At 41.4% G+C, this 13,839-nt stretch overlaps 1 protein-coding gene across 13 annotated transcripts in view; it reads left to right on the top strand.

Annotated features, from left to right (window-relative positions):
- SYTL4 (synaptotagmin like 4) overlaps positions 1-13,839 on the top strand; it is a 196,502-nt gene that overhangs the window by 24,835 nt on the left and 157,828 nt on the right. For all 13 annotated transcript variants that reach the window (XM_049705104.1, XM_049705103.1, XM_049705102.1 and 10 more), the window contains one exon: positions 10,077-10,246. The gene's annotated coding sequence lies outside the window, so the exon portion shown is untranslated. The remainder of the gene's footprint in view (positions 1-10,076; positions 10,247-13,839) is intronic.

The following is a 13,839-nucleotide window of genomic DNA, read 5'->3' as shown; positions in this document are numbered from 1 at the left end:
TTTTGTTATTGAGCTGCATGAGCTGCTTATAAATTTTGGAGATTATTGGCAGTGGTTTTTTAGATGCAACACCAAAGGCACAGTCTATGAAAAAATGGATTGATAAACTGAACTTAATTAAACTTAAAATTTTCTGCTGTACAAAAGACTGTCAAGAAAATGAAAAGACAAACCACTGCCTGGGAGATAATATTTGTAGAAGACATACCTAATAAAGGGACTGTTATTAAAATATGCAAAGAACTCTTAAAACTCAACAATAAGAAAATACCACAGTTAAAACATGGCCAAGAAGCCCTAGCAGATCCCTACCAGAGAAGATATATAGGTAGAAATTAAGCATATGAAAAAGTATTCCACATCATATATCATAAGGGAAATGAAAACTGAAACAAAAGTGAGATACCACTATATACCTATTAGAATGACCAAAATCCAGGACACTGACAACACCAAATGCTAGCAGGGATGTGGAGGAACAAAAACTCTCATTCATTGCTGGTGGGAATGCAAAGTGGTACAGCCACTTTAGAAGGCAATTTGGCAGTTTCTTACAAAAGTAAACATACTCTTACCATATGATCCAGCAATCATGCTCCTTGGTATTTATCTAAAGGAGTTGAAAGCTTATGTCCACACAAAAACTTGCGCTTGGATGTTTATATCAGCTTTATTCTTTTTTTTCAAAGCAAACAACTTTTTATTGAAGGGTAGTTGATTTACAATGTAGTATTAGGTGTTCAGCAAAGTGATTCATGTATATATAAACACACATACATATGTATTCTTTTCAGTTTCCTTTCCATTATAGGTTATTAAAAGATACTGATTTTAGTTCCCTGTGCCATACAGTAGATCCTTGTTGTTTATCTATTTTATATATAGTAGTGTTAATCTGTTAATCCCAAACTCCTAATTTGTCCCTCCCCCATCCTTTCGCACTTGGTAACCATAAGTTTCTTTCTATGTCCAAGAGTCTATTTCTGTTTTGTAAATAAGTTCATTTGTATATTTTTTTAAGATTCCACATATAAGTGATATCATATGATATTTGCCTTTCTCTGTCTGACTTCACTTAACATGTTAATCTCTAGGTCCATCCATGTTGCTGCAAATGGCATTATTTTATTCTCTTTTATGGCTGAGTAATATACTATCGTGTGTGTGTGTGTGTGTGTGTGTGATATATGTATATACACACACACACACACACACACACAGATACATACATACACACCATATCTTCTTTATCCATTCATCTGTCGATGGACATTTAGGTCGCTTCCATGTCTTGGCTGTATATCAGGTTTATTCTTAATTGCCCAAACTTGGAAACAACGAAGATGTCCTTCTGTAGGAGAATGGATAAATAAAATGTGGTACATCCAGACAATGGAATATCACTAAATATTCCTAAAATGTGCTAAAAAAAAAGAGCTATCAAGCCATGAAAAGTCATGGAGGAAACTTAAATGTGTATTACTATGTGAATGAAGTCCATCTGAAAAGGTCACATACTATATGATTCCAATTTTGTGACATTCTGGAAAAGGCAAAACTATGAAAACAGTAAAAAGATCAGTTGTTATCAGGGATTATGGAGGAAGAGGGGTGAATGGGCAGAGTACAGAGGATTTTTAGTGCATTGAAACAACTCTGTATGATTCCATAATGGTAGATACATGACATTATACATTTGTCTAAACCCATGGAATGTACATTAAAATTTAACTCTAATGTAAACTATGGACTCTGGATGATAATAATTTGTCCATGTAGGTTCATCAGTTGTAACAGATGTACCACTCTCATGGAGGATGTTTTTATTTGGGAAGGCTATTCATGTGCGGGAGCAAGGGGTATATAGGAAGTCTCTGTATCTTCTACTCAATTTTACTTGAACCTAAAACTGCTTTGAAAAATAAAGTCTATTAAAAAGTGTAAGACATACTTGAAAGAAGTTAGGTAATATCTACATCAATGAATGACATCCCATGTACATAGATTGGAATATTTAAGATTTTTAAGATGGCTGTGCTCCCCAAATTCATCTATAGATTCAATGGAATTCCTATAAAAATCCCATCTGTTTTATGGCATAAACTGGAAAGCAAATGTTAAATTCATATGGAAATACAAAGAACCCAGAATAACCAACAATCTTGAAAAAGAACAAAGTTGGAGAATTCACACTTTCCAATTTCAAAATTTACTGTAAAACTACGGTAATCAAGATAGTATGGTATTGCAGTATTTATATAAGGATAGACATACACATCAATGGAATTCAATGAGAGTCCAGAAAAATAACCCTTAACATTTATGATCTATTGAAATTCATCAGTAGTGCCAAGACAATTCAGTGGGGAAGGAACAGTCTTTCTAACTAATGGTGCTGGAGTTACTGTATATCCACATGCAAAAGAATGAATTGGGATCCTTACATCAAGCAATGCACAAATGTTAACTCACAGTGGATCATAGACCTTAATATAAGGGAAGAAAAGTATAAAGAAGTCTTCATGACTGGATTACGCAATGGTTTCCTACACATGACACCAAAAGCATAAATGACAAAAGAATAGAATACATAAATTGGACTTCTCAAAATTAAAAACTTTTGGGATTCAAAGGACACTATGAATAAGGTGAAAAGACAACCCACAAAATAGGAGAAAATATATTTAAATCATATATCTGATGAGGGATTTATATCAAAAATAAAATTCTTGGGCTTCCTTGGTGGCGCCGTGGTTGAGAGTCCGCCTGCCGATGCAGGGGACACGGGTTTGTGCCCTGGTCCGGGAAGATCCCACATGCCACGGAGTGGCTGGGCCCGTGAGCCATGGCCGCTGAGCCTGCGCTTCTGGAGCCTGTGCTCCGCAACGGGAGAGGCCACAGCAGTGAGAGGCCCGCGTACCACAAAATTAAAATAAAATAAAATAAAAATAAAATTCTTGCAACTCAATAATTAAAAGACAGTCCATTTGAAAATGGGCAAAGATTGAATATTCGCCAAAGGAGATTTGCAAATGACCAATAACGATATGGAAAGATGGTCAATATAAACAGTCCCTAAAGAAATGTAAATCAAAACCACATTGAGAGGGCTTCCCTGGTGGCACAGTGGTTGGGAGTCCGCCTGTCAACAGAGGGGACTCAGGTTCAAGCCCTGGTCTAGGAAGATCCCACATGCTGCGGAGCAACCGGGCCTGGTCACCACAACTACTGAAGCCCACGTGCCTAGAGCCCGTGCTCCACAACAAGAGAAGCCACCACAATGTGAAGCCTGCACACTGCAAGGAAGAGTAGCCCCCGCTCACCACAACTAAAGAAAGCCTGTGTGCAGCAACAAAGACACAACACAGCTAAAATAAATAAATAAATAAAATTTAAAAAAAATACATTGAGGGATTGATCAAGATGGCGGAGCAGGAGAACATGGAACTCGCCTCCCCACACAAACACATCAAAAATACATTTACATGTGGAACAGTTCTCACTGAAAACTAGAAACTGCCAGAAAGACTCATGCGCAACCAGGGCTGTAAGAAAGATCCACACATAATCAGATAGGAAGGGAAGAGAAGTGATCAGGTCAGAACCAGTGTCCCTGGGAGGGGACTCAGGGGAAAAGGGAGACTCCATGGGTGGAGATTCACCCTGGAAAGTGAGTGGGTCAAGTCACAGATTGGATGCCCCAGTCCTGGGGTGCTGCGCAGGGGAGATGATCACCCTTGACTGATTGGGACCATTGGAACTAACAGGAGGGCTAGGGAAGCCTGGACTCCACTCCTGAGGCATGCATATGTGCTGGCTTGCCCCTGAGGCAGGGCGGAGAGGCCAGAGTAAGGACTCTTCAAGTGGCTGCCAGTTTCCTGCTACTGCCTCAGCAAGTGCCCCAGCCTGAGCCATGTGAATGCTCCAGCCCTCGCTTACTCCACATTGCGGCACAGGACTGGATTTAGGGCTGCCATGGTCTGGGAGAAAGCTCAGAAGGATGCAGAAGTGACTCAGTCCCAGGGCAACGTTTGGGTGGGACGGCAGTGGCCATTGTTGGCGCTTACTCAAGCAGCACATCAGAAGCAGCCCAGAACTCTGACAGTGGCCAGTCCACCACAGCTCACCCCCAGATGCATGCTGAGAGTCCAAATGGGACCCCCTGCCCTGTGGTGTGGCTCCACAATAGGGCAGGGGTGGCAAAGGCTAGGGGGAGTGATTGGCTGTTGGCAAAGGCTAGGGGGAGTGATTGGCTGTGAGGGACAAAGGGGACTTGGACCCAATACTCCATGTGAGCAGAGTGAGGGAAACAATGTGTATACCTGCACAGGTAGTGCATCAGAGACAGCTTGGACCATTGTTTGTGGTGAAACTGAAAGCACTAGGGGGACCCCCTTGCTTCAGCACTCCTCCTCCTCTGGGTCAAGGGTCCCAATGCTGGCAGAGGGGAAAGCACACACTTAAGGGAACAGAGCCAGCTTGGGCCTGACCCTCAGGACTTCTGCTCCAGCAACTTGGGAGCAGACCCTGTCCCTGATAGGGCAGTGATGGCCACTGAGCAGAGGGGAAACCCTACCTCACACCTGGCTCCAGCACTAGCACCTCCATCTCCAGCTCCACCTCCTACCAAGGCGATAGCTGCCAGCACACCCTGAGGAAAGACGTGACTTGCATCCACGTCAAATCCAGCTCTCCCACCAAAGGCACTGGGCACACGTAGCCTGCATAAGGATGCTCCCATGTAAGGACACCCCTTTAAGACCACAGTAGGTAACTGTTTCACCTAAACTCATAGAGGCAGAGAAAGTTAAGCAAAAGGAAAAGGCAGAGAAAACCCTGAAAAAGCAAATAATGGAAAACAATTTACCAGATAAAGAATTTATAGCAACTGTAGTAAGAATGTTAATTGAATTAGGAGAAAGGTGAACACAGAATTTTAACAAGGAACTAGAATATATAAAAAAGACCCAATCAGAAATGAGGAATTCAATAACAAAAAACACCCTAGAAGGAATGAATAGCAGACTAAATGAAGCAGAAGAGCACGTAAGTGATCTGGAAGTTAGAATAATGGAAATCATCTAAGAAGAAAGTCAAACAAAAACAAGTTAAAAAAAGAACAGTTTAAGAGATCTTTTGAGATAACATTAAGAATACAAACACATTATTGGGGTCCCGGAAGGAGAAGAGAGAGGAAGAAGGGGATCAAAAATGTATTTGAGGAAATTATCACTAAAAACTTCCCAAACCTGAAGACAGAAAATAGATATTGAGGTATAGCAAGCACAGAGGGTCCCATACAAGATGAACCCAAACAGATCCCACACCAAGACATACCACAATTAAAATGGCAAAAGAGGGGCTTCCCTGGTGGCACAGTGGTTGAGAGTCTGCCTGCCAATGCAGGGGACACGGGTTTGAGCCCTGGTCTGGGAAGATCCCACATGTCGCGGAGCAACTAGGCCCGTGAGCCACAACTACTGAGCCTGCGCGTCTGGAGCTTGTGCTCCACAACAAGAGAGGCCGCGACAGTGAGAGGCCCATGCACTGCGATGAAGAGTGGCCCCCACTTGCTGCAACTAGAGAAAGCCCTCGCACAGAAATGAAGACCCAACACAGCCAAAAATAAATAAATAAAATAAAATGGCAAAAGAATTTTAAAGGCAGCAAGAGAAAAAGAGTCATATACAAGGGAATCCCCATAAAACTACCAGTTAATATCTCTGCAGAAACTTTGCAGGCCAGAAGGAAGTGGCATGATATATTCAAAGTGCTGAGGGAAAAACCTGCAACCTAGGATACTCTACTCAGCAAGCTCATTGTTTAGAATAGGAGGAGAACTTCTCAAACAAGCGAAAGCTAAAAGAATTCAGCAATACTAAACATACCCTAAAAGAAATGTTGAAGGGTCTTCTCTAAATGGGAGAGAAGAATCTATAAGAAAAGGAAAATCCCACTAGGGAAAGCAAATATATAGTAAGAATTGAAGATCATTTAAAGAAGCCAGCATGTAGATTAAAAGACAAAAAGTTGTAAAAGCAACTATAACTGCAATAAACAGTAAAGGGAGAAGCATGAAGATATAAAATATGACATCAAAAACAATGTGGGGAGGGGAGTAAAAAATGTAGATCTTTTAGAATGTGTTTGAACTTAAATGACTACCAGTTTAAAAGAAGTATATGTAGTAGTATTCAATATATATGTACCCCATGGTAACCACAAATTAAAAACCTACGATAGATACACAAAAACTAAAAAGAAAGGAACACATACCACTGAAGAGAATTATCAAAATAATGAATGTAGACACAGAACTTACACCCTTCACAAAAATTAACTCAAAATGGGTAATAGACCTAAATAATTTGGTTCTGTTGTTTCTGGAATTGGCCTTCTAATGTGATCAGATTTAAAGACACTGATGACTCTATTTCCAGTAGTAAAGAGAACATTAATAGTCCATGATGGGAACTGTTTATAGAGATACACAAAATATATACTCCTAATCAACCACTTATAAGAAGCAAGAGGCTAAGTGACTCAGTGAATGATACTTTTCAACGTTTTTTGAAGATTAATGAATTAAATGATGTGGTTGGTTGCTTCTAATGTTGCTGGACAAAGTGGTATAAGAAAAGGATAAGCTCAGGGATTTGAATACCTAGCTTGAGTGTCATGTAAATGACTTAAGAGCTTCTCTGTGTGCCTTGAATAAGAGTCTTATCTCCTGTAGAAGCAGAGCTAAAATTGCTGAAAGTCAAACACAGCACTTCACCTTGTAATTGGCTGAGTTACAACACAAATTTAACTCAGCCTTGCAGAGTGTCTACTGTTAAAGTGAAGGCATTGATTACGAAATAATAGGATCCTGCAAATTGGGATGGAAATGTGCGGGAAGACGCTGATGAAGCTGGAGACATTGAGCCCCTAAATACTGATAAATCTTCTTTGCCAGTGGAAGAGGTCTCCCCACCCCCAGTGGAAGCGGCCTCCCCATTTTCAGTGGAATCGACCTCCTTACCCCTAGCTGACTTGATATCCTCAGCCCCAGGAAAAGTGTCTTTCCCAACTATAGAAGAAGTGGCCTCCTTACCCCTACCGGCAGCAGCATCTCCACTCCCAGTTTCCCCTCCTACAGTGGTATGGTCCTCTCCACCTGTCTATGGGGATTAACATAACATTGCTTGAGGAAATGGTAATTGCCTCCCTTTAGGCAATTGCCATACAAGATCATGGTGAGACCCCTCAGGGTCCACTCCCATCACCCTTCTCTGCCTCTAGACCTATAACTATACTCAGGTCCCAGCAGGCCTCTAAAGATGAGGTACAAAGTGTGATCCATGAGGGAGTGCACTACACTCCAAATGAACTAATTGAGTTTTCTAATTTATATAAGCAGAAATCTGGGGAAATTGTACGAATGTATACTAAGAATGTAGGGTAATGGTGGAAGGAACATTAAGTTGGATCAGGCCGAATTTACTGATATGGGCTCATGTTGGTTTGCAACCTTGGGAGTCCCTGGGTGATTGAAACTGGCCCCCATACTTGGAGTACAAGGAGAGACCCAAGAAAGAGACCACTCCAGATTGGTAGGTGGCAGTTTTAATAAGCAAGGGAACTTACATATGAGGTTTATCTTGGGTAGTCACAAGACAAGTGGATCTCTGCACCTACCAGCCAGCATCTTAAAAGTTTAGTCATGTGCACAGTCCAGATTGTCTCAACAATACGTTACTCTCTCAAGGCTGCATCCTTGAAACAGCTCATAGTGTGGGAATGGTGAGCAGAATGTACATTCCAAGGACGGGGGAATGGGTAAGCAGCCATCGATTGCCCAGGTCCAGCTTGCAGGTCAACTGGAGGTCAAGTCCTTTCAATAACCTCCTCTAATACTCCATCCCTGGTGACCAGCTCTTACAATCTTATACATCCTCCTCTTCTGCAGTGTCTCTAAGTAATCAGCAAAGAGTTTTAATACCATGGATGTGGCTCAATTGGTAGCTCTCTGGCTACATTGGAGGTAGTTGCCTCAGCAACAGTATAAGCACATGCAAGAGAAAACACAGATAAAGATAATGATTCTCAATATAAGTAACAATTTTTTTCCCACCAAGAACCCCATGATCCAAAACATTGATTTACTAAGTCCCCTAGTGAGATTGGATCACTCAGGGCATTCACTTGTGTCCTCATGTGATTTAATAAAGATGATACATTAGTAGACTCATCAGGTATGAACATAGAACATTCTGTTTGGGTAATGGCATAGGTGCCTCCTTGTGAGGCAGTAATACTGTCCAAGTCCATCCTATTTTAGAGGATGGTTTTTCTCTTTAGATATTTGTCAGTGTTCAGTAAAGAAGGGCTTTGCTGGCTATCGTTTAAGTCTTGTTTGGTGAATCTAGTAAGGGATTCTATGTGTGCTATAATGTTCTCTAGGCTAATGTTAGGAATAAAGACAATGGCCAAATGACCCTGGCAGTGGAAACTGTGCTCACCCAGTGACTGGACACCACAGGACAGGGACAGCAGAAGTCTAAGGTTGGAAAGACAGATATTTAGCAGGAACTTGTATGGGGAAATCTTCTCATATAGGAATAACACTTGTTGTCTGATATGTAGATGTTAACATGACTGCAGCTTTAGGAATCTGACCTGGTTGTGCATACTATACACGTTGCCAGGGGAGGCAGCACTGTCAGGCATGAGGAGATAGACAGCGGGTGGGATATGCTGACCAGGACTTCCACCTTCTCCCCTCTTTCAATGGTGCATGTTCCATTCTAGGTATGTTGTGCTTCAGTAGGTCTGACTTGCAGTAGGACGGTGGGATCCCAGTGGAGATTGAGTAGTTCTCCTTCATCCAGAGGTGCAAAGTAACTCACCCATCCTGGTGGGATGATTGGGATTTGCAACATTGCAAATTTCAGTAGATAACACTTTCCCTAGGCGTGATGGGGCTTGGTGTTCTCAGCAGCATAGCATGTTGATCCATGATGAGAGTCGAACAATAGTTGTCTTCCATGACTTACATACCTTTTTATACCTTCACGGTGTTGGGTGTATTAACCAGTCTGGCATATGGGGAAACAGGTCCTACTGTTTGATCTTTCAAATGTAATAAAGCCTGGGACCATATTTTAGTCCATTAAGCCAAGGTCATTTTACCTGTTAGTAATTTAATCTGCTGTTTAATATTCCATTTTTCCTTTCTACCAACACTGCTGCTTGTGGGCTATAGGGAAGATGGAACCTCCACTGAATGTCATGTACTTTTGCCAGTCTTGCATACCATGACATTTGAAATGTGAACCCCCAGTTACTGTCTATTCTATGAAGGTATCTGTACATGGTACTCAGCTTCTCTAGTCTCCTAATGGTGGCAGCCTAGTTTGCATGGCAACAATGGAAAGCTTGGGTTAGGCCAGATGCAGTGTCCACACAAACCAAAGTGTATTTAGCACCTTCAGTGAGATAGAGGAGGCTAATACAATCAATGTGCCAATGCCTTACCAATTGGGAACTCTTGTGGATGGCTCCAGACTCCTTTGGCAGTTGCCTTGGCTGTTGTTTAGAACAAACAGGACATGTTGTTGCTGCATTAGCCAAGTCACTGTATTCCAAGGGCAATCTGGCATCCTTGGTAATACACCATCACACCTGAGTGCTACAGTGGCCACTCTTTATATGCACCCAGTCTGCTGTGGAAGACAGTGAGGACTGCCTCAGTCTCTTGCAGATGAACTTAAATGTCTTTCTACACATCCTGACTCCATGAGGGCTTATTTGTGATTATTCATCCCTTGGTTTCCCATTATCCAAGACATAAGGTTAAACCCTTTGGAACAGCCCAACTGTCAGTACAAAGGGCTAATAGCCAGGGCTCATGAGTGATCACCAGCTACATTGTTGAGTTCAGCACATAGGCTGCTATGGTTCATTCTTGTTTCCATCCAGATGGTGTCAGTTTGGGCTGAATAGCTACTGAAATGCATGTGGGCGGGTTGCCCTGACTAGATCCATCTGTACACCAGGCATTAATGGGAATTTCTTCTATTACCTCTCTACAGGACCCAGGGGCCGCCATAGGAATAAGGGCAGAGACATTTGAAGGATCTACATGTTCCACAGGCCTAGTAGCACCTGCATTTCCAGAGACAGTGGGCTGATGGACAGGGTGCTCCTCTGCTGCATACAGGCATGCAACTTAGTCAAAATAGGAGTTTGAGCAATAACAGAGGTGAGTTGATAGAACATATTCTCAACCCAACTCTTCATGGGAAGGGAAGTTCTTAATATGCTGTTCATTAAAGCTGTCTGATCATATCTGATTCTATGCACATTTTAAAATATGACATTCCAATCAAAGCCTTGGTAATATAACCAAGTTTCCAATTGTGTCCTGTTTCAATGAAAACAGATTCTTATTGAACTTATGCAAATAAGTATGTTGCCATAAAATAAGATTACTCACCAAGAGTTTCTGAATCCTGGCTTTGGTTAGCAGTTTTATAAATTCATCCTTTTTTTCCTTAGAGTTCTGTGAATTCTTATTCAGTTCAGTGGTATAATCTTCTTTATCAGAAGCCTGTATATGTCAGTCTTTTCCATGAATCTCCTTGAATATGAAGCACTTTTGCAGGAATACTTTTGCAAAAGCATCAGAGTAAAAAAATAACTGTCTGTAAATGACAAAAGACTTTAAAATGGCCATGGTTAAAGATCTGATGAGAGTTCATTGTAATGCAGTTGACAAGAGAATTTGGTTATTTCTGTAACATCATTTTTAAAATAACTAGAATTATTGTTGATGGAGGTCATTGAGAGGACGTGACCACTGGTTGACCCATGGCTGGACCTGGGCAATCAGAGGCTACTCACCTGTTCCCCTGTCCTTGGAATGTACATTCTATTCACTGTTCCAACACTAGGAGCCATTTTCAAGGATGCAGCCTTGAAAGAGCAATGTGTTGTTGAGGCCATCTGGACTGTGTATGTGACTGAACCTAGTTAATGCCTCTATATAAACTTTTAAGATTCTGGTGGACTGGTGCAGAGATTTACTCATCTTTCAGCTGCCCAAGACAAGCCTTGTATATAAGTTTTGTTGCTTATTAGAACTGCTACCTACCAATTTGGAATGCTCTATCTCTTTCTTCAGTGTCTCCTTGCCCTCTGTGTATGGGGGCCAGTTTTTGAACCAACAGTTGATGAGCCGGCCAGGAGACCTGAGAAATGGGTCTTGGTAAAGAGGCATCTGTGGGGGAAAAGAGGTATCTTGAGTTGGTCACGACTTCTCTGTGACCAGGGGTGGACCATATGTTAGATGCTTGTGGATCACTGCTTGAGTACAGGGACCCCCTGAAAATGCTGGCTGGTTTGACATGCTTGTTTAGAAACTACACATAGTGCACTGTGGCAAACAAAGAAAACAAATGGCTTCTGCAGTGGGCTGGTCTCTACTGTGGTCAGTAGAGTAATTTAACATATCAAATTTAACACATCAAATAAATCTAATTAGTTTAATCTCTCTCTCTCTCTCTCTTTTTATTTTTGGCTGCATTGGGTCTTTGTTGCTGCACGCGGGCGTCCTCTAGTTGCGGCGATCAGGGACTGCTCTTTGTTGCAGTGCGCCGGCTTCTCATTGCGGTGGCTTCTCTTGTTGCAGAACAAAGGCTCTAGGCACGTGGGCTTCAGTAGTTGTGGCTCATGCGCTCTAGAGCGCAGGCTCAGTAGTTGTGACGCACGGGCTTAGTTGCTCTGCAGCATGTGGGATCTTCCCGGACCAGGGCTCAAACCCGTGTCCCCTGCATTGGCAGATGGATTCTTAACCACTGCGCCACCAGGGAAGTCCCTAATATCTCTCTTATCAGGAGAGAGGACAAATCTTTCAGATGTTCCAGGGACCCTCTGGAAAATCCCAAAGTTAGTTTGAAGTCAAAAAGACTTCATTTAGAATTTAATTTTGGGGAAGTTTGTCAAAAATATCAAAAAAGGTTTTAAAAGACTTGCTTAAATAGTATTATAGGTCACTGTGAAATAATATTTAGTTATCTATTTAGCCAAAGTGTCAGTTAAGGACTTTGAAGGCAAAATCAGAAAGTTACATAGTCATAAAAAATCTTAGCTCTTTTAACAGAGAAGACTCAGTTTTCTTAAGTAATGAAAGAACTGATAAAGACAACATGAAGCGCAGAAAATTATTTTGATAAAACACAGAATCTTTGTTTTCTAGGTAGATTACTTAAAAGGTAAAGAAAAACTTTTCATAATCTTATCAAGAACAAACCAATAGTTCAAGGAAACTTTGTTCTTCTCAAAGATGAAAGAAAATTAAATTTTAGTTTTACCTAAGTACACTATTGATATTAAAGCTTTTTTTCTTCACCAATTAAATAGAGCTCTTTTATAAATTAATTTTGGCAATACCATTCGGATGTAGAAATATATCATATATAACAGGTAAAAATAGACATACAAAAGCATACAGACAGATACAAACAGAGACCATATAACTTTCATTTAAAAATTTTAGCCATGAATCAGGTACAGCAATACAAAACTCACTAGTTTATAAATAATAGTTGAATCCAAATGTGTCTGGCAGACAGAACAAGTTAAGATTAGCCACTCAAATGGATAAAGCTTTTTACTAATATTTGTGGAGAAGACTTAAGATTTGTATTTGCCCTTGACCAATAATCATATAAGGGCTGTGGACTGATTTTGGGCAAGGGAGCTTCTATAGCAGTATGTGTTTTAAAAAGCCTCTTCTGCTGCCTTTTTCCCCCCTCCAGTCTCGAGCAATCCTGGGCAGTGTTTTAGTTAGTTCCTGGGGTATTTACATTTCAAAGACATTGTAAGACTTACAACTTCAATGGGAAGAGAAAGAATGCAAGTTTTTCTCTTAGGAGTTTTGGGGTATATTTCTCTATTATCAGAAATCTGGGTAATAACTATTTAAATTTTTCATTTGTATTAGGGGTCAGATGGTGTACAGCTACGTCTTGTTTCATTGTCAACAACCACAACACTCTCCCCTTTGTTCTCCTCACTTTCCCAGGGATTCCACGTCTTAGTGTCTCAGCCTTTGTCTCACACCTTAATCTGCAGCAGCTTGTGCCCTCCTAGCTTTTCAAAACGGGCATGCTATTGTCTTCAACTTATTATCCTGCTCTGCCCCAAAGCTAGCAGAGCAGTGAACAATCACACATCCTTCTCTACCCTCAGCTCTTCTTCCAGCTGTCTAACTTGAGCTTCAGCTTCTAGTTGGGCATCAGTGGCCAGATGAAGTGCCAACAGTAGAGACCAACCCACAGTTGCAGCCATTTGTTTCCTTTCTTTGCTGCAGTGCACTGTGTGTAGTTCCTCAAACAAACACATTAAACCAGCCAGCATTTTTGGGATGTCCCTGTAGTCATGCAGCAGTCCACAGACATCTAACAATGTACCACCCCTGCCCACAAAGAGGTCAATGGCCAACTCAGGATTTCCCCTATCGATGCCTCTTTCCCAAGACCCATTTCTTCCGTCTTCTGGCTGGCTTGCCAATTGTTGGTTTGCAATTCTTGGTTTGCAATTCTTGGGAGTTCCCTGGGTGATATTCAAAACTAGCCCCCATTTAACAGAAGGCAAGGAGAGACCAAAGAAAGAGGCAGAGCACTCCAGATTGGTAGATTGTGGTTTTAATAAACAAAGGAACCTATATATGAGGCTTGTCTTGGGTGGTCGCAAGATGAGTAGTTCTCCGCATCAACCTCCCTTAACGGAGGTCAGTCACATACACAGTCCAGATAGTCTCAGCAACACATGAACAGAACATACATCCCAAGG

The sequence above is a fragment of the Orcinus orca genome, chromosome X (genome assembly GCF_937001465.1).
Source record: "Orcinus orca chromosome X, mOrcOrc1.1, whole genome shotgun sequence".
In the NCBI taxonomy this organism is placed as follows: Eukaryota; Metazoa; Chordata; class Mammalia; order Artiodactyla; family Delphinidae; genus Orcinus; species Orcinus orca.
This window is presented reverse-complemented; position numbering and strand designations above follow the sequence as displayed.